The sequence below is a fragment of the Opisthocomus hoazin genome, chromosome 10 (genome assembly GCF_030867145.1).
Source record: "Opisthocomus hoazin isolate bOpiHoa1 chromosome 10, bOpiHoa1.hap1, whole genome shotgun sequence".
Classification (NCBI taxonomy): Eukaryota; Metazoa; Chordata; class Aves; order Opisthocomiformes; family Opisthocomidae; genus Opisthocomus; species Opisthocomus hoazin.
In genome coordinates this window covers 17,904,354-17,926,439 of record NC_134423.1, presented here as the reverse complement: position 1 = coordinate 17,926,439, position 22,086 = coordinate 17,904,354, and the positions used below count along the sequence as shown (strand labels likewise).

Sequence of the window (22,086 nt, the reverse complement as noted above, 5' to 3'; positions counted from 1 at the left end):
ATACCATGAAAACGTCAATGCTATTTAGAGTTCAAAAATGCTTTGCACATGAAGTTTCCCCAAATATGGCTTTATTCTTAAAAAGCAGGTGAGGTTGCATACTTATGATTAAAGGGTCGACATGGGCATTGGGGGAAGACAAGTCCAAATCCCACACACACAGAAAAGAAAGATACTGCAGGTCTCTTGATGGACAATGTGTAAATACAAGCACATGGTAATAATGCATTTGTACAGGTTTGATCCTTCTGCAAGTGCAAGTAAATTCATACTAAAAAAGCTTCTCACCTAGGCAGTACACAGACTGAAACAACTTCAGTAGCTGTTTTATACATCATCTGATCTGTAACAGCAGAAGCACTGAGAATGTGATCTGGACCTCAGAGGAGTAAGTTGTCTAATCCTGTCATACCAGCACTCCCGTCACACTACGGCAAAGCAATAATCACATTCTTGCCTAGTGTGGGTGAAGCGTAGGGAACAGCCTCACCCTGCTCTAAGGCTTCAGCAGCACCCTAATGCTTACAGAACTGGTCACCATCAGACACTCGCAGCTCTGTCGAAACAAGAGACAGTCAAAAAATGCTCCTGCTTAGTCGGCACTTTATCAGAAGTGCCTTTGGCTAAAAGCTGCCAGATACATACAAGTGTAATAGAAACAAATTATGACAACAATTTTTTATAAACTCAAGTAACCGCTATGCTAGGGGAAAAGAGTTAATAAGCGCTTTACTGAAATATTATGAGCTGCCTATTTTTTTCTCATGAAAATATATGACCTGACTAACTTTAATTTTGGCCAAGATGACACTTTCTGTGACTTCTGGGACTTCTCCGTAACATAAGTAACAGGAAGGAAAATAGCCGTTCCTCTCACAAACAAGAGCAAGAGATTCAGTTGCCCTGAGCATTTATCTTTTGGTTACTCTCTATGGCTTTACTTGACATTTTACCATTATGACCTTTTCAGTTTCAACTACCAAGGAATTCTAAGGAATTGCAGGATCAATGTCTAAGGATGTTTCTTTCTTGGAAGGATCCAAGTCATTTTAAGGGTGCTCAGGATACATATAGGAGTCTGCAAAAATACAGACAAAAAAATAAAGCTTGCAAGGCTTTAGCTTCCAAATGCTGACGTCACTTCTATCTCATCTGAAGGTGCGTGCTGTAGGACACTTTGTCAGCTGTCAGCATTGCTAGAACTGCAGAATTTTGCAGAGCAAGCAGAATTGACAGGCACACAAAGCACTCTGAGAATGAGTTATAATGGGACATGCCAGGCATGAAATCATCCTCCTAGCCAGAACAGGGGCACAAAAGGGGTAGTGAAGCAACAGGTCTGCAGGCGTGGTGAGAACCTTGCACAACAGGCCAGGCAAGGAAACAGCAGATTCTGGATTTCACCGCCAGAAAACCAGGGGAAACTGGGAACAGAGAAGCCAAGAAAGGAAACAACAGTTAGTTTTGCAACTACATCTGCATTTCAGCATAACCAACGAAAAGGAGGCTGAATTTCAAAGAATGGCTCAGTTCCATAAAGGAATGAAAGGCAGCATGGAACTGGATAAAAAGGGAAAATAAAAACAGCAATGTTGCAGGTGATACTCCAACATCACCCATAGGGGAAGGATCTCTGTGCAGTTTCAACTTCTTTACAGAAAGCACGGCACCATCTCTATTTCCTCATCATTTTCTAACATTATCATGCTTCATAGTAAGAAAATGCTGTAGGTAAATAAAGATTTGCAAGGGTATCTGATTAAAGTAGTTGAACTCAGTCAGAGGACCTGTCCCCCCTCCTGGGAATGAGAGCTTTTGCCTCCCAAGTTACCTGTTTGAACTCCCATCAGAAGTTGCTTTCAAGTTGTAACAGTGAAGCAAATATCTGTACCATGTGAATAAACTCCAGAGTAGAGTGGAAAAAATAAAGCAAAGATTTTTTTTATTTTCAAACAGCACCATACTACTTACTCCCTCCTCAACCATTCAGCTGTTCCTCTAATAAATACATTAAGCCACAATGCCTTACAAGTTAACGTGCTATGCTTTTTCACTAACTTATAAACAGGAAATTCAGAGTGATGCCCAGCATCCTTCCTTGATGTGACAATTCTGACTTTGGTACCCAGCTCACAGCTTACCCACAGCCTAACCTTAACACTTGTAACACATCACTACACTGTACCTGCTCTTGACAGTATCAAGGAATTATGAATGACAGTCTTACATAGATTTACAGTTTCCAACTCTTTTAGTCAACACAGGAGCCACCAGGATTTCACCCACAAAGCTGGTCATATTCACAGGAGGAGGGAAATATCCAGAAGTTTGCCCACCCACTCAATCAGCACCACCTCTGACTCCAGAAGGGTAAGGAAAAACAGTACCCTTCTATTTCTGCCCTCAGAAATAGCCACTTGAAAGATAAAGGAGAGGATAATAAGAATCACACAGAATTGTAAGAACTGAGCATTTCTTACAGGAATGGTGCGGCTTTCCTAGAGATAACAAAAATCTCCAGCAGACAGTCAGAATAAACAGACACACGAAAAAGCATAATAATACGAATAAGAAGAGGTAAAAAATCTAAAAACTGAAAAGGGAAACAATTTCCTATGTGCAGTTAGAATATGAATGAAGCGACATCTCAGGGAAAACACGTGCACGTACTCATGCTAAAGAAAGTATTCTGTTTTACGCTCTGCCTACGTGGGTGATTCAGCAGGCTGCAAAACACATTAGTCAGGCCAGGTTCTTTGTTAAAGCCCATTAAAGCACACACTGTAAACAGAGGAAAATATCTTCAGCTTCTTTAAAAATATTTTTTTTTCCCTCCTCCAGGGCAGGAAAGTTCTCAGCTGCCTTCCACCTTGTTTTGTAGGACAGATACCTGGAATATAGATAATGATCCTCCAAAAGGTCACACTGCCAAGCTTATTAAGGATACAAAATATATCCTGCATTAGAGGGAAATAATCCAGCAAAAATAAATTATCATGACTAGGTCAATTAAAAGTCTATGGAGAAGGTTAGACAACAGACTACCTGAAGATACTTCCTAGTCACTGTTAGATAAAAGTGACACCCACATAAATACATTACAAATGAGACTATAAAACTGCATCATTCATCTAACATGATGTGGGCAAGTGTACAAAGGAGTGAGGCAGGAAAGAACTCCAGTGCGGAATTTAATCCACCTTTTCATCCTTTGGATTGGGAAATACCTGCTTCTCTTGTTTTTCGTAAGAGGTAAATTCTGTTCCTTGCTAACTCTGGTTGTGGATTGGAAGATTCAACAAAAGTTACCTTTTTTGGCAGCTGCTACCGTTCTTTAGCATTAGTGCTCTTCTGTAATATTGTGATCTGTCCTTATTTTTGGTGCAAGTTACTTGATTGAGTTCAACAGTAAGCAACAGGGTGACACAGTATATAGCATTTCATACATTCTGGAGCACGCTTATGGCTCAGAAGGATCACTTGAGCTCTTCTAACAAAGTAAAGCTAAAACTAGAGGGTTTGGGTTTTTTTTTTCACATGAATTGAAAAAATAAGCCCATACTTTCAACAAGTCACCAAATCCTCTACTTGAGCAGCTCCACAACTGCAGCACATATTAACACTGTCCAGACTTTCTGTGGAGGCTCTGCAGTCTGCCATTTGGCAAAATATTTGCTTCAATTCGTATCCTAGCACAGCTTCTTTCCTAGAGCCTCAGGGAAGGCATAACTCAAAAGCAGCACTGATTAAGCGGGCTGAACTGCACAACACAAAGCTTCCATTCAAAAAGCCTGCTGTTTTTCAGCCTGAGTTGCCAACACTATTTATCTTACTGCTCTGATCAGAATCCCATACTACAGCATGAATTATAGTTAAATCTTGACATACAGCAAAGACTGCTCAGATAAATGGCACAGCAAACTACAATTTCTTACACTAATTCTTATTATGGAGGTATGCACAAGCCATGCAAGGAAAGCAAAAAGAATCACAATTCTAATGCCACAGTTTGTCCATACTTTTCATCTTAGTTATTCCCGGATTGAGGGAGAGCCCCAAGATGGTGTAGAGTAACACCCCTGGCTGAAACCTGGCAGCTGTTGCCAGCTTTTCATGCTGTAGATGACTTTCTGCAGAATTCTTTCTTAACATTTCATTCATACACTGAGTGTCCTCAAGCTGCACTTTAACTGACCTACAATAACAGGCAATTTCCTACCTCTCCCTGCACAAGTCTTCAATTAAAATTATTATAAAATGTTTCCACTATAACTAATACATGGCTTAGCAGCAGCAAGCTTACAGAACCACTTCTATAACCCAAGTTCCAGAAGAATATACAAAGTTATTCTAAGAAAATTTCATCTTGAGTGTGCTCGCTGGGCATGTGAAGGACAACCAGCGGATCAGGCCCAGCCAGCATGGGTTCATGAAAGGCAGGTCCTGCTTGACCAACCTGATCTCATTCTATCACCAGGTGACCTGCCTAGTGGATGAAGGTGAGGCTGTGGATGTTGTCTACCTGGACTTTAGTAAGGCCTTTGACACTGTCTCCCACAGCATCTGCCTGGAGAAACGAGCTGCCCATGGTTTGGATGGGTGTACTCTTCACTGGATAAAGACCTGGCTGAATGGCCAAGCCCAGAGAGTGGTGGTGAATGGAGTTAAACCCAGCTGGCAGCTGGTCACGAGTGGTGTTCCCCAGGGCTCAGCTTTAGGTCCGGTTTTGTTTAATATCTTTGTCAATGCTCTGGATGAGGGGATTGAGTGCTACCTCAGTAAGTCTGCAGATGACACCAAGCTGGGCGGCAGCGTTGATCTGCTCGAGGGTAGGAAGGCTCTGCAGAGGGATCTCGACAGACTGGATCGATGGGCCGAGGCCAAATGTATGAGGTTCAACAAGGCCAAATGCCAGGTCCTGCTCTTTGGTCACAACAACCCTGTGCAATGCTACAAGCTTGGGGAAGAGTGGCTGGAGAGCTGCCCAGCAGAAAAGGACCTTGGGGCTTTGGTCAACAGCCAGCTGAACTTGAGCCAGCAGTGTGCCCAGGTGGCCAAGCAGGCCAATAGCATCCTGGCTTGTGTCAGGAATAGTGTGGCCAGCAGGAGTAGGGAGGGGATCGTGCCCCTGTACTCATCCCTGGTGAGGCCTCACCTCGACTACTGTGTTCAGTTTTGGGCCCCTCACTACAAGAAGGACATTGAGTTGCTTGAGCATGTCCAGAGAAGGGCAACAAGGCTGATGAAGGGTCTAGAGAACAAGTCTTATGAGGAGTAGCTGAGGGAGCTGGGGCTGTTTAGCCTGGAGAAGAGGAGGCTGAGGGGAGACCTTTTTGCTCTCTACAACTACCTGAAAGGAGGTTGTAGTGAGGTGGGTGTTGGTCTCTTCTCCCAGGTAACTAGTGATAGGACAAAAGGAGATGGCCTCAAGTTGTGTCAGGGGAGGTTCACATCAGATATTAGGAAAAATTTCTTTACTGAGACAGTGGTCAGGCATTGGAACAGGCTGTCCAGGGAGGTGGTTGAGTCCCCATCCCTGGAGGTGTTTAAAAAATGTGTAGATGTGGTACTTCAGGATATGGTTTAGCAGGCCTGGTGGTGTTAGGTTGACGGTTGGACTTGATGATCTTGGAGGTCTTTTCCAACCTATGACTCTATGAAAACTGCTAGTCAGACTGCTCTAATTGACCCAAGCAGTGCAAGTTCCCTGTAGAAAACTGCATCAAGAAAATGCATATGTAGTTTTCATACCACAGTGGATTCAGACTGTGCTTTCTTAACACCAAGTATAAAACTCTGCATACTTATAAAGAATCCACAAATCACACACAAACTGACAAACTAACTTCATATAGTGATTTTCAATTTTTTTAGTTCTACATTTTGACTGAGAAAGGCATCAAACTTCTGAAATTAAAAACAGGATATAAAAGATGAGTAGATATGAAAGCATCTATTCAGCTACACAGAAGTGTACAAGTCACAAGAAACTGGGAGTATGCAATGGTACTATCCAACAAGAGTTTCTACTTGGAAAGACTCATTAAAGTAGGCGCTGTTGTTTCATCTGCTATTAGAAGACTGACTTTGGCTTGCAGTTTTTGGTTTGATTTTAAACCAGTGCATATGACTTCCTGCAGAAGGAAATAAAAATACAGTAATGAGATTCCAGTAAAAACAAATTCAGGATGTGAACAAAGCAGACCTCAGTTAGCTCTAATCAGTACAGCTGCAGTGCCTATAGCAGAACTATGTTAACATACACCAATCCACTCCCTCCCAGCGAGTTCCCACCTCACCAAGATCCCAGTTCTGTTTACACCAACAGCTGCACCATGATGCATCAAACCTGAATTTTTGTAAAGAAACTTTATCCCTATGACACATTGGCTAAACAAAGTTCAGAAGCAGAAGCTACGTTATTTCCTAGGTATGAAGTAAAAAATTTTAGATCAAAGAAAAGATACTCTTAACTTTTTTCCTTAAAAAGTTTTTCTTCCCTTTGACTAGAGCTTATTTCCCTCATTCCACCAGATCTTTTTCCATTAACTGCCTTTAAGATTTTTTGAGTTCATTCTTTAAATTTTGTATAGTTTCAGAATTTTTGTTGGCCTTCTTGTTTCCTTTTTTTTTTTTTAAAGGCAAAAAAATTACAGTTTCTCCTTGAGGCCACTCTTAGTGACATGTTTAAAGAATGCCAGCTGAATTAGGTTCCTAGTTTGTCCTTACCAGACTTAATCACTAAGGGTGTTTTGTTTAAGATAATGTTGTAAACAAAAGACAATCTGGAAAAAAGCAAATATACTGACACCCACTAGGAATAGGGTGAGGGAAAGGGGAGCAGCACCACATGCTAGAATAGCGTTTTGCTCTATACAAGAGAATCCCAACATTATCAAAATTTAATCCTCAAATAACGTAATCCATTAGAAATCACTACCCTAACATGCACTAGAAATTGATTCTGTAATACACATTCAAAATGCACATGTAATGCAATAATTGAAAAGCATTATGTAATAGTAAATTAGAAGGAAGCAACTATGACAACCAGTCCATCCAGCACAGACAAAACCCACTAAGTCAAGCATCAACGTTTACAAAAATTCTTCCTCCCAGTTATTTTATATAAGCTTTTTCATATACTGAGGTTGTCTATATGGAAACAGCAAGAAAACATATTTATTTAAACACATTCATTAATTTGTCACTTCTTCCTCATTAACACAAGTCAAGAGGGGATGATCGGGACTGGAAAAATGATCTTAAGATACTCTATGCTAGCCATCCCTTAAAACCCTGGGAAAGCCTTGTGACCTTGCCACAACAGTGGAGGAGAATACTATTTCCTGTTCTCTGAACAACTCCTTCATTATTTACAGTCTACAAAAACTGGAGTTTTGGTCCATGATTAAAAAAATGCTGGCAAACACATGGGCTAGAAAGGATACCTGATTAGAAATTCATGCATGGGGCGGCAAGGAATGACTGAGTCAGATGGGCACATTCATTTGGAGTTTCTTCCAGAGGAGATACAAAATGCAGTAATAACATCCCACCCCCATATTGCCATTACTATAATTAATTTTAAGATTGAAACCATTACTATATGATTGAACAAGGAATGTGAACTAGATGAGCTCTCGGGGCTCCTTGCAATCCAATTTCTTTTGCTAACTAAAAATAACAGATTGTGCAAGACACCATTTTTATTCCTTTTATCATCAATACATTTAGTATACGTGAGAACAAACATGTTGGTGCACAACCCAGTTAAAAACCTCACCATTCTAAAGGACTGCTTCGTTAAGTAAAATTTATCTTTATACATTAATAAGAGCACAGGAATAAATAGAGCAGGGGGAAAGTTCAAGTAGTACAATATTTAAAAATACCGAGTTGCTTCATTCTGTATTACGGAATGTTATTTGTGCAGTACACTTTACTATCAAGGGTCTAATTCCACCCTTTAACTGAGAAGAAGATTGACTTAACACAGAAGGAAATGTAGGCAAATCACCTGGAACCAGAAAGGGCATCTTATGGTTACTGAATCCAGACACTGGTCACTGCAGTCATTTATTTTAATCTTATTGATAAACTTACTCAAGTTTGTCTTTAAATCTGAGTGATTTCTTTGTGAAAAGCAATGACCAAAGACGTACCAAAAAGCTGCAGTTTTGTCATTTAAACCCAAAGGCTATGTTTTACATAAGCCAGTATACTTCCCAGTTTGAAGTTTACTTTTCCCTCTAGAACATGAGCTGAGCTGTCTCTCAAAATCAAAATATTTCAGTTTGTCAAAGGTACAGCAACATTGTTTCAAAGCTCGTAACAGAGGAACAACTAGCATACAACTGTCAGCTCAAGAAAAACAATGTAATAAATCTTATGAAAATAAATAGAAAAGAGAAACTATTTACATACCTATGCTTAACAGCTGCAAATGGGTCTGTAGTTTTCCAAGGTACTTCAGTGACAAGTTTCCTGACACAGTTCAGATCTCTTGAACACCATAGTCATGCACAAAGAGCTGCTGTTTCTCATCTACAGGTCGTATCAGCAGAGAAAGAAAATAAAAACTAAGTAAGGGTAGTTCAGAATAATAGCTCTAAAAAAAAGCAAAGCTGCCAGCCCCACACAACCACACTACCCACCTAATTACATTCAGCTGCCTGTCATGTGGTCTTGCTGACTGATCAAGTGATCTCTTTTCCTCCTTTGAGAACTCAGCAACACAGTGAACTAGATCTCCCTAAACCAGGTAACAAACATTGAGCCTTTGCTAAAACTACTGACCCTCCTCCTTCTTGTCAAAGGGAAAGGAAGTGGCAGTATGTTTCATGACAACATAAAATACAGTAAACACAGTATTCTACTATAATGAAACACTGCGAGCACCAAAAGCTCCCACAATCTAATGGAGTTTCGAGTTTTGAGCCTGGTTTTATTTTAGTTCTTTACAGATGGCAGAAAAAGTTACCGATAACAAAACTGGCACAGACACCAGAGTGAGACCACGTGAGAAGGAGGTGGAAGGATTTGGGAGGTCAGTGGCGACAGCACTGCAGCGCTTTGTGGGCATCCACATCCAGCCTCTTCTGCTGAGCCACATCTGGTGGCAACAAGCGCCAACAACAGAGTAGAGTTAAGATGTGTCAGAAACTTCCTGAATGACTGCAGCTAAACCTGCAAGCTGCCCCTCACCCCCCAAATCCTAAGAGACACATGCACACATTTTAAATGTTTAAATAAATTGAAGGAAATAAAGATACTGATTTAACATGTAAACCAAGTCTTCCTCAACAGCGAGTCTGTTCACCAGGGCCTGTTAACACAGGCACCCAACAGGCAAGATTTCACACCTATGGCCAGATTACGTCACCGGTGCCCACACCACGGCACTCACTGGACAGCAGGCCCTGCGCTGCGGCCAAGGGATGAGGGGAACGACGCAGCCGCCTGCAGTCACCACGAGGCCTCGCCTCCTCTCACAAACGCCTGTGACATTACAGATGCTAACCACAGAGGACTAAAAGGTGTGGACAAAAGGAGTTCTGCACTCACCATGCAAGACTTAGCAAATGCAAGCTTTTACCAAAGGCGAGTTGCCTTGCACAACCCTTTCTTGTCTCAGTTTCTTTCCTCCCAGTGTTTCAAGACCTGAGAAGTAAGAAAGCAAATTAAGAAGGTTTCTAAGACTACTATCCAGTCTTATAATTTAAGAAGTGCTGCAGACATTCTGCTACAACATTTAATGCATTCTTAATGCATTCGCCTACCAGTAACGAAAACAACTCCACAAGCTCCTTAATTCACTTGTCTCGACGACCTAACCTCCTTTCCTGCAAATCAAGGCAATTTTTATTGCCCCTTCCCCAGTGAACATCAAAGTTCTGTTCTACAGAGCTGGCAAACAACTGTGAAGCGCTTTTTCATGGCCTGCCTTAGCATTTTTCCAGATTCAACTAAAATCCATTTCTTTGGCATTTTGTTACAGGCTATAATTTTTAAAACTCTACCCATTCTTGGCTCATTCCAATTTTCTATAAATTTCACCACAGTTTCAGAAGAATATAGAAGTCCCTTTTTCACTTCCACATGCAATTAAAAAAAGTTTGTGTTCAATTTTCAGCAACATGAACATTTTTGATCTTTAACTGCTTCCCTGATTGATAGCAGCACATTTGCTTACTGTGAAGAAATATTCAGACCACAAGCACCGAAGAATTTCTGGTAACTGCTGCAGAGCGCAGAAGGAGGAACACGGTAAGAAGTGTTGACAAAGCAACAAGTATTTTGCCGTGTTGCAAACAGCCGTGGGGAGTGGCTACACATGCTTAAGACAAACCGCCTGTCTGGAAGTCTCAACCAGTGATGTAAACTTCAAGCTCTTCCACACAGCAAGATTTTTGCCATCTTTGATGGGAAAGAAATTCATAAATCATTTCCAGACTTCAGCTTTTGATTTCAGGACAAAATGAGGGTTAACTTTCCTCTTACCAACCTGGTGTGAGGAATACCAACCAATTTTCACTTCCCCCTTCCAGCAAAAAGTTTTATCCAAAACATTAAGACTTTGCTAGGAAGGTACAGCTGAAATAAAGCTTATTTTCTGAGGGTGAAGTTACACTGATTTCAAACTGCAGAGTTACTACCAAAACAGAAGGCCCCAGTTTACAAACTGGGAGGACATCAATGTTTGGTTATTTAAAGTATCTGTTTTTAAATAAACACATTTACAGCATCTCAGCAAATGCTGCACAAACAGCTGAGCCAACCATACTGTGGTGGCAGGAAACACACACAAACGACACAGCAGCAGCTGGAACAGGAACCCCTGCAGCCAGCCCAAGGTAAGCCTTCCTCTCGCTGCCACCCAAATCTCTGGGGGTTATAAGGGCTTGGACATTTTCTACGTTTATGCAGGGGATCCAAATTACACCAGGGAAGTCCTTACACTGTGAAATGTAGTTTTGAAGCTCCAGCTCTACAAAGGAATGGCCACCTATTTAGTTATTAAATCTTCCCACCAGTTTTATGAACAGGTTGTATGAACAAGATGACCCGAATGCATGGAATTTATGGCCTTCTTGTAAAAATAATCTATGCTATACAGTCCTAAGAATTTAGGAGGAAATCTGAGGAGAGTCAAACACAATGAACAGTGTGGAGCACTATTCATCACAAGCATCAGAATATTTGCCTTCATACATTCCATGCTTGAGACAAGCTGCAAGTGTCCAAACTGTCCTGTAGCAGGAGTTTCCTCTAGCAGAAAATGCTGCATTGTTACCTGTCTGACCATGGTTTGTGCAGGAATTAAGATGTCTGCCACTGGAGACAGAAACGGGGGAAGAAGAGGATCTAGCAACAGTCCATTTCAGATAAAGCTCCAGAACAACTCATCTGTTTTCAAAGCCAAAAGTTGTGAACTTGCCTAACATCAGTGGCAACTGCCTCCACACTCCCCATTTCCCAGCTACCCAGTTCTGCTGGAGGTCTCCTCTTCAGCACTCCGACCAGTTAATGGCTTTTTCCAACACACGCTAAAAACTCACCATGCCCTTACCAACAGCCACAATTTTCACACATGTATTAAACAGATGACCTACAAGACTATGGAATGAAAACCAACCAGCAGGCAGCCAAGGGTCATTTGTTAGCATCCACAAATGTTATCTGTGCCACAAAACCTCTACTAGCAATCAAAGAGGAAACTTAAAAAAATGTAAGAGGATGAAAAGCAGCCACTGGGACATGCTGCCCATGAACTGATTTGTATATATGCTGGCGAGCTTCAAGAAGAGCCAGAGCATATACTATACAGCAATTATTTCACAGTGAAAGAAATATCCTACAAAGAGAGGTGAGAAAAAAGTAAATAGGCAAAATATGAATATATGCCTGGTACAGGCACATTCCTACAACTGTAGAATAATATTATAGTTGTTTCCTTGGAAGAAAGTCAGCTTCTCATGAAAATACACTCTGGAAAAAAATAGTGGGGCTGATGGGTACTCCACAATGGAAAACTGACCAGCTGTCATGTGAATGAGCTTGCTGCTTACTGCTGCAGTAGTGCATAACTGCAGTAACACGCCAATACCTCAACACAGAACTAAGACGACACAAAGTCCTTTATATTGATTTTTTTTCTGCTTTCCTCTCAGCAATACCCCTACAAGAAAAAAAGAAAGAAAAGACAACCCACACTCAGATCAGCTTTCACACCAGAAATGCAACAGCTGAACTTTGCCAGCATCAAATCACCAAATACCCCTTCAGTGATTAGAATGAAAGTAGGTCACGCAGGCCTTCCTGCTACCCAGAAGGCACATCTGCTAAATATCTAGTAAGACTATTGATTAAAGTAAAACTTCCATGTTTTGTTCTTTCAACTATAAGCCAACCTAGGCAGTTTCTAGTAATGGCGACAGAGCTTTCTCTTAGCATTGCAAGAGATCAAGTACTGGTATGTTTAAGGTCAGCGGCATTTTACACAGAAAAGATCTTCTTAAAAATAGTCCCCTCTAAGAAAGGCTCTAGACAACTAACTTCCAAGAGTTACCAGGATCTCTTCAGGAATAAAGTTAACACTAAAATAATTGACAAATTAAAAGCATCAACTTCGTTTTCATGGAACATCATGGTGCCTAAAGACAGGAATCCCTCCCAGTAATTGGGTACTCAGCATCAGCACTTTGGAAAACTTTACACCAAACTCTGTCATCTTTTTCAAAGGGAAAACATCAAAAGATTGCTTTCCAAAATAAAATTTGCTTATATTTGAAGAACCTGTTAGTACCTCAGAAAAGACTAGTAAAAGTATCCCAAACCAGCAGATCTAATTACTTGGTCAATTTTGTTGAACTACAAGTTTACTGTCTCCACATCCCTTTCTGTTATTGTCAGTGTAGGCACAGTTTATCCTGAGGCAAAGCCAAGAGCGTAGGCGCTTGCTCCAGCTATGAATGAAAAGGGCAAGAAAAAAAATTTTAATTCATGAATCTGGTTCTCTCTCTGTTATTACAGCTCTGAAATATTAGAAAGAAAATAACAGAAAAAAAATATAGTGTCCACGTACAAGGTGTTAAGACACCAAGAAATGGTGAATAAAAAGTTCTATTTAAAACAGCAATAAAATAAATTAGTGAAAGAACAAACATTATTCATTTTGACTGAAATGAACAAATTTGGATCTTTTGCATGTAGGAAATGATATTTTGGCAACATTCACACAATTCAAATTACATCATCTGTACTTAAAAGAGGAATAATTAACCTACAGACAGATGAATTACTCAACAAGCTACAGCTCTTCTCTAAGACTTACGTTGGTTCCACATTTTGTAAAACTCGTGAAGTGGGTGCCTGATTGCATCAAGAGAGCACCTAGAACAGTAATGCACACAGATAGAAGCGTCCCGGCATTTTGGTAACAAGCTGTAAAAGCACGATAATAATCTGATGTCTCCATCTTCAGTCTGCAGAGTTACAAATCTCATTTTAGATCAATGATTTTTATCTACATATTAAAGGGGTTGATGACTAAGTGTATTTTTTTTAATTGAAAAACATAGTAGCTTTACAGGAAGCTGTTGTACCAATGTAAAGGAACATGTGCACTACAGCTTCCTTAGAAAGGATTTTTAATGTTTTACAATCCTACAATATCAACACAGTTTTGAAAGTTGCTTTGATATTTTTATTCATGCTTAAGCTTAATCGATATGCATTTGTTCTTTGCACTACCTGATCCAATATGTCATTGACAAGTAAAAGACACTTGCTTGATAAACTGATCTCACCAGAGTTCCAATTTGGATGCAGCTGGGTTTTCCTTCCAGCACAAGATGACCTGTTTATATCTTTTGTAAATCTACGTAATAGGACAAGTGGTCCTTCATCCTCCTCAAAAGCTGACACCGGTGTCTTTTATACTTTAAATTTGCTCTTGGGAGGAAAAATTGGAAGGCTAGTTATTTGCACTATTTGAGAGATACAGAAGTACGTCCCTCCTGAGCTACAGTGAAGTATTCCTTTTGTCCTATATTATTGTCCGATCTTCCATGCAGTGAGGCATATGAAACCTAACTAAACACCTGTGATGCCTATTTTCTTCATCCACCATTTCTTAAACCATGCACATCATTAACATTAGAGCTCCTTCATTCTCACATTTATTCAGTGAGTCCCTAAGTTAAGTACAACTAACCCGACTGGTTGATCTTATTTCCTTCAGAGTGCAAGAGGAATGGGTGGGCTTGTAAAGGTGGTGATTCTGGAGTACATTACCAGAGTAGGTCTTTCAGTTCCATCAGCCTTATTCCATCCCTTATGCAACTCCCAAATATGAAAACTGTTACTGCTCCCATTCCTCATGATCCCTCAGGATGCCAGGCAGAAGAAAAATTCCCTAAGGTTCAGGACAGCACACTGGATATTGCAAATGCAATAAGGACTTCTTGGAGCAAAGCTCCAAATTTGCAATGCAAAAAGCAAAGCTGAAATGAGGACATGCCTCTTAGTCTGGTTTGCTAAGGAAACACAGCCTTCCACCTTCTCTGGGTAGAGGAGGGGAGAGCAGTGGCTGTTGTCTACCTCAACTTCAGCAAGGCTTTTGACACTGTCTCCCATTACATCCTCCTAGGGAAGCTCAGGAAGCATGGGCTGGATGAGTGGTCAGTGAGGTGGATTGAGAACTGGCTGAATAGCAGAGCTCACAGGGTTGTCATCAGCGGCACTGAGTCTAGTTGGAGGCCGGTAACTAGCGGTGTTCCCCAGGGGTCAGTACTGGGCCCAGTCTTGTTCAACTTCTTCATCAATGACCTTGGTGAAGAGTTAGAGTGTACCCTCAGCAAGTTTGCGGATGACACAAAACTGGGAGGAGTGGCTGATACACCAGAAGGCTGTGCTGCCATTCAGTGTGACCTGGACATGCTGGAGAGCTGGAAGCAGAGGAACCTGATGAAATACAGCAAGGGCAAGTGCAGGGTCCTGCACCTGGGCAGGAACAACCCCATGCACCAGTACAGGCTTGGGGCAGACTGCTGCAGTGTAGCTCTGTGGAGAGGGACCTGGGAGTGCTGGTGGACAACAGGTTGACCATGAGCCAGCAGTGTGCCCTGGCTGCCAAGAAGGCCAGTGGAAGGCCAGTGGGATCCTGGGATGCATTAAGAGGAATATGGCCAGCAAGTCGAGGGAGGTTCTCCTTCCCCTCTACTCGGCTCTAGTGAGGCCCCATCTGGAGTACTGTGTCCAGTTCTGGGCTCCCCAGGTCAAGAAAGATGAAGAGCTACTGGAGAGAGTCCAGCGGAGGGCTACGAGGATGGTGAGGGGACTGGAGCATCTCCCCTACAAGGAGAGGCTGAGGGAGCTGGGCTTGTTTAGCCTGAAGAAGAGAAGGCTGAGAGGGGACCTTACAAATGCCTACAAATATCTTAAGGGTGGGTGTCAAGAGGATGGGGCCAAACTCTTTTCAGTGGTGCCCAGCGACAGGACAATAGACAACAGGCACAAACTGAAGAATAGGAAGTTCCGTCTGAACATGAGGAAGAACTTCTTCACTCTGAGGGTGACAGAGCACTGGAACAGGTTGCCCAGGGAGTTTGCGGAGTCTCCTACTCTGGAGGTATTCAAGACCTGCTTGGACAAGGTCTTGTGCAGCCTGCTGTAGGTGACCCTGCTTCAGCAGGGGGGCTGGACTAGATGACCCACAGAGGTCCCTCCCAACCCCCACCATTCTGTGATTCTCTCCAGACATTTGAACCTGTTGATCAGTTTTAGCTCTCCTTCACAGAGAGGAAGAAGCCACCAATATATGAAGTTCCTATACACTTCGTGAAAAATTGGCAGCTGGATAAAGGAAAGGTCAGATGCACACCTCCACTGGAAGCTGGCAGTTACAGTTTTTCAGTTCTGTAAGGGGCACCCACTAGCTGGCCAAGTTGCACATGCACTGCTCCATCCTAGCCGCAGCACATACTGTGACAATCATTCAATTTTACACTTACTTTCAATCTGCATTTAAAGACATTTCCTATTTAAAAGCAAATTAAATTTACACACTTCTATTATTAAAAATAAAAAGTTAACAGAAAAACTAGTTGAGCTTCACTGCATTAGCAGTTCAAATTTTGGGGGTTTTGTGTTTTGTTTTGGTTTTAAACCTACTAAAAAGCATGATTCTGCTTTTACAGCACATTCTTTTCATAGGTCTTCCAAAGCCTGCTCTTCAGCTTCTACTGACACACAGCAGGATCGCAGACCCCATCCTGTACATTTGGTGCTATATCCAATTCTAGAATTCTAGAAAACTATCAAATAAAGACTTATATCACTTATTCTACTTCATAGCTAAAGAACATAAAAAAAAACTACTACTTTAACAACTCCAACTCAGGGCTACATTTATCCAAACTTAAAATTATGAGAGTTTTGCTATCAAATTCAGAAGAAATACCATCACATTCAGACAGTACTGTCTTCAAACTTGGATGACGCCATCTCTGTGCAGAGATGTCTATCCTGACACCATTCTAATGCAAGAAAGAATATGGGAAAATTAAGTATAGCCAGACAGTTCGTGTCCTAACAGAAAAGACCTGTCAAGTTGAATCATCGTTAGAGGAGAAAGTCAGTGAAGCATATGCCGTCACATGCACAGGATCTTAAAGTGCTGGATGAGAAACACTCTGTTGCAAGTGGATGATAACAGCAGGGCTAGAAACCTAACCCGATACCTGTGTTTTGGGTCACATTCAGTCATGCACGAAGTTTGGTACCAAACAAGTATGGGGAGGGGAATGATGATTAACATCTGCAATTACAAAAAAAAAAAACCACAACCACAAACACACACAAAAAAACCGCCTCCATCCTACTTTTTGCTATAATCCACATTCTGAATGTTAGCTAGGCTTCAAAGATGACATGGAAAGCACTAGCCATTGGCAGTAACTATAACAGCAATTCATCTCTCACGCAAACCTTACATAAAACAGTTTCACAGCACAAGCAGCTCCTACAACTGCTAGCTTTGAGTGATATCCTAAAGTTTCCAAAATGCATCACACTCTGTGTGAGTCATGCAGTTATCAGCAGGGATTTGCAGAAGGAATGTGATTTTCTTCAGCAACTACTAATATGACACATTATACTTCCAAGACCGGCAGAGACACACAAGAAAACCATAAAACTTGTAATTTTTTATCATAAAAATTAATCAACTTGTCTTTTCCTCCTACCCAACAGGTCTATTAGTCCTTATCACTAATAGCAGCCTTCAGTCTAGTCCAAATATTCCTGTTCCCCAAGGATGTTATTGGAAATAATTGTTTTCTTCCTTTTCCGTTTATAAAGGAACTTTTTTCCTTATAGTTCTTTGACCGAGCAGCTAAGACAACCAAACCAAATATCCAGCAGTTATGAAAATAATGAGATAGGCCCTCAGAGTGAAACTTGGTTGGCTTTAGACAGTATATGCTGTTCACTTTCATGGCTGTGTAGCAGCTACCATGACAGCACTGCCATTTTGAAGTGTTTAATTAGAAATGGGAGGATACCTTTAAAACAGCAGTACTTCTGCAAGAGAACCTTCATCACGTCCTAATGACATACACTGCCCCATGGGTTAATGTGCTTAACAGAAGTACTATAAAAATCGTGTATCAGTTTTCAATTTTATTTTGTATTCTGCTGTTTCTAATTCAAACCTGAAAGGGGCTTACATACCTGAAAGCTCACCTACCCTTTCCAACAACGTAAGTTGGTCTAATAAAAGGTATTACTTCTACACATGGAGCTCACATGACCTGAAGGGAAAAAAACTGAATATTGAGCATTACTTAACTATTTTGCTATTTATTCCTTCTTCCTTTCACCACCTGTTCAGCTGATAGCTGTACACACAAGCAGTAAAATGGCCAGCTGCAAAACTGCAATCACAAACTCCAAAGTTAACCTGGAATCACCTACTTGATTTATGTAGCAGTTGTCCTTATACCCATCTAGTGTTTTATTTGCATACAAAATATTTCAGTTAGGTATGCTCTTTACAGTCCTTTCATTCACATACCTCTTTTACACAAAGAATCACTGCAGAAGTGTACAGTGATTTTCAAAACACTATTTGCAAGTGCCCACAAATTTGACTTTTAATTTAAAGACACTGTTCACATATCTACCAGCTCCCTTCTTCCACTGCAAACTATAAATTTCTAGAAAAGCTGTACTACTCCTGCTAAGCTTGTATCTTCATTGCTGCTTCCTGCCCCTTCCCTTACTACCAGTCTTCATACCGTCTTTCAGAAGTGCCTTTATCTAATATGGTTCAGTCTTATCCATTTCTCATCAGTAAAAGTATCAGACATAAAGAAGGGGAACAGCTATGGGAAATAGGTTTGCAAACTCAGGAAAACAGCACTGCATTGGCTTACACTTTGATATTATCCTCAGAGCTGTAAAAGCAAGGACACTTGCTTTTTTTTTTTTCTTTTTTCCTTCCTTGCAGTAGTTTAAAATACTGAAGAACTTGTCACGTCAGCTCCCAAGCAGTGAGTGGAATCCTTTTCACATATTCACACAATGCTCGGTACTATGCAAAACTGTCATACATATATGAGAGTATTTTCAAGCCCCTGAAGCCACAGCAACATCAGAGGAAAATACTATACTGGTTTTATGTCATATTTTAATCTATATGCCATGACTTAATCTTCAAAGCTTATTAGATCAGAAACTAAATCACAGACCTTGAGACTACTTATTACAATAATCAAAAGCAAATTCTGTTGTATTATGTATGTTGTATATGAAAACAAAAGAATATAAGGATGTTCCAGGAAATAAATTAGGGACTAGGACTTCTCATTCACTATGGCATTACCTCCACTGGAGATAAAATGGTGTGATCTCAGCTGATCTAATGTGGTTCAAGTTAGTCCTGCCTCCTGACAAGAGATGCAGTTTTCAGACTAAGAAGACCAAAAAAGAAATGCGAAAAAGAAATCTCATAACCAGACGCTATTCCCCGAGAAAGACTGGTTGGGAATATACTTGTATAAATAGAAAAAAACGCGTGTTTCTGCTACAAAAAGCTGCGTTTCAGAGAAGTATTTCTTAAACCATGCTGTACTTTAACAACTTTTCAGCTACATTCGAAGTCGTTCCGTAAACATGATTGTATCTTCAGCATGAGTGGTATCTGTAAGACAAGAGGAGTGAAAGCAAGTCCTTGAGCCCTTGACATCCCCAGCCCAGCAAATGCTTGGCTATAAACACGTAAGTAACCCTTTGAAACTACTGAAGAACAAACTTAACTATCTGCAGGATCAGATCACAGGTGCAGTGAAGTATAGTAATGCAGCTTTAACAGAGAAGAGAGTATTTGACGATTAATTGTTTAAATAATAAGTTTAATACATTTTAAAAGCACCTTATTATAATTATTTGCTGAGACATTAACAGGGGAAAAAGAGTTTTCGTTCCTTATATTCCTTCTCTGGTGCCATTTTTGCCTGTTTCTAAATTAAATTCTCACTAGCCCTCTGTTGACTTTGATAGGCTGCTCTTAGTAATGGCGTTGATCTGCAGGTCCAGGGTTATGCTGAAAACTGACAGACTAATCAGTGGTCATTATGCCAGCACAGCAGATACCTGGCAGCGACAGAACAACCAAGAATCCCAAGAAGATACACAAGGATTACTGCTCATAATAGTTGTTTCTGTAAATGCGAAAAGCTACTTTAAAATTCTTTTATCTCACCAATCTTCTCTTTGAAAGAAAAGGAAATGTGTAGTCAAGTGATAAAATATTGTGTTCCCATGTTTCATGATAGTGATGAAAACAAACTTACAGTCTGATTTTAGATATCTGGTTGCAGATGAAAAATTTTATTAACTGTAAAAATAAAATAGCGCAAGTTGCAGCACATTGTCCCCACCCAGAACTCCTTTGTGCAAGGCATTAAGTAGATTTAAAATTAGAACTATGAACTAGAAACACAGGAACATGCTGTTCTTTCTTCCATCTTTTTACCCATGCTTCTGAGACATCCGTTTAGCATCACAAATACTATTCCTACAATTACACATCAACGTTTGAAATGCATATTGTATTATATGCTTTTCCCTGGCTGGAAAATACTTAGAACAGTCACAAAGGTAGTGTAATTCTATGGAAAGAAACAAAGGCTGAGAAGACAAGTCTAGGTAAGAATAAATTTCCAAGAAAAAGCAGACAGAATAGATTTAAGAAACTGATTAGTACTGCTGATGCAAATAATGTGCAGAAATCAATAAACATTTTGTAGAGTTTCAACAAAAACTGTGAGTATAGAGAAACATCACCTTGCCAGCAAGACCTCCCAGAACTCCTAACTCCAAACACGCCTTTGTGTTACCCTGACGAAAAACTCATAAGCACCAGTCATGGGGGAAAGTGTCTGAGGAGTCACGCAATCAGAAAGCTCAAAATACACCTGATGCATCTCTAAGGCGAGATAAAAATTGAAGTTGGGTGTTTCTGACAGTTCTAGGCATGCCCTTTATACTTTGCTAGCACCATAAAAAAACCCCAAACCTACTACTTATGTATTAATATAACCTAGTTACTTACAGAGCTGGAAAAACCAATATGTTTTTCTGATGAATTTAGGACGAATTTACAGCCGAAATGCACGTCTCGAGCTATGGGAAACCTGCAGGTGAGGGCCTGGCAGGGATTCCTCGTGCCGCCGTGAGGCCGAGCGAGCGCAGGGCAGGCGAAGGCCGAGCCCTCAGACCGAGCCCCCAGGCCCCTCCTTCACCCCCAGGCCCCCTCCTTCACCCCCCACGGCGCTCGGCCGGGGGCCGCGGCAGTGTCGGCAGAGCCCCGCGCTCCGCAGCGCAGAAAACCACCTTTCCCCTCGGTGTTTCGCGTCCCCTACCCAAAACGCTCGTCCCCAGGTTATTTATTAACTCCTGCCGCGGCGCAGGCGTTCCTCCGCAGCCCACTCGGAAGCCGCCCGGGCGGCCAGAGCCCGCGCCCCGCCGCCCCTCAGCCCGGCCCGCCGCCCCCCTACCTGCTCGCCTCCCCCGGCCGCCGGGGCTCTCGCAGCGCCGCGTCCCTCCGCACCTGCCCTTTTTTTGGGCTGCAAGCGTGCCTTTCCCGTCAAGGCAACATCACTTCCCGTGAGGCCAGAGCTGGGGGCGGGCACGGCCCCTCCCGGCCCGCGGGAAGCGCCACCGCCCCCTGCTCGCCCCGCGATCCACCGAGCGGCCCCCGCCCCGCTGCAGGGCGCGCGCCGCCTGACAGGGCTCGGCGCGGGGCGCAGCGGCGGCGGCAGCGGGAGGCGCGGTGCCAGGGGCTGCCCTGCTGCCCGCTCGCCGCCTCCCCGCGCTCGGCAAGCCCACTCCGAGCCCAGGGGTCCCCGGCATCCAGCGAGCGGAGTCGCAAGCTCGCTCCCATCAGCGACCCTTTCTGCCTGCACCAGTTCAGGTATCCTCGTTCCTTAGGCTTGTTAAAATCAGCTTCCACCTTCACGTACAAACCTCCAGCCATTTTGCTTACAAAGCAAGCGCCTGCTAGGCTTCAGTCGCGCCTTTTCAAAACAGCCTTCTCAATAACGGTCTTGCAGCAAAGGAAGCTGCTGGAGTCACCACAGTAGTTCTGTGCTGGCGCCCATCGCAGACCTCTGGCACTTCCCCACGTCCAAACTAGATCTGTCCCGCATGCAGCTGCGTCTCCCAGCCCACCTGCCACCGCTGTCCTCTCATGTCGGTGTCCGTAAAGGCTGTCCACTGCCTCCAGCCACTGGCGTTAAATAAAAGCACATCCAGAGAAAGGGTTTCTTCCTTCCAAACAAGATTCTGTGTTAAAACCAAAATCTGACAGAAGCTCTTCCCAAGATCTGCAGGTTTTGGATTCTTTTTTAGATTTAGTAAACTCTTGGACTGATCTAGCCTCCCTGAGTCTCAGCTTGTTCTCCGTGTCGGGCTGTCCCACGCCTACTGCAGGACTAGCGCTGTGCTACCAAGCTACGCGCCGAAGCACCTCTCCAGGTACCACCCGGCTTCCAGGCGACCTTACCTATCAAACAGCCA

General features: G+C 42.2%; 1 protein-coding gene across 11 annotated transcripts in view; it reads right to left on the bottom strand.

The window, feature by feature from the left end:
• The window catches only part of RAB27A (RAB27A, member RAS oncogene family), a 37,111-nt gene that overhangs the window by 14,088 nt on the left and 937 nt on the right, over positions 1 to 22,086 (bottom strand). For 4 of the 11 annotated variants that reach the window (XM_075431547.1, XM_075431550.1, XM_075431556.1 and 1 more), the window contains exons 1-2: positions 21,066 to 21,254; positions 8,428 to 8,547 (exon numbers count right to left, since the gene is read on the bottom strand). The gene's annotated coding sequence lies outside the window, so the exon portion shown is untranslated. Of the gene's footprint in view, positions 1 to 8,427; positions 8,548 to 9,567; positions 9,664 to 20,620; positions 20,759 to 21,065; positions 21,256 to 22,086 lie in introns of those variants that run through there. The other 7 variants (XM_075431548.1, XM_075431555.1, XM_075431549.1 and 4 more) reach the window with 6 other exon arrangements.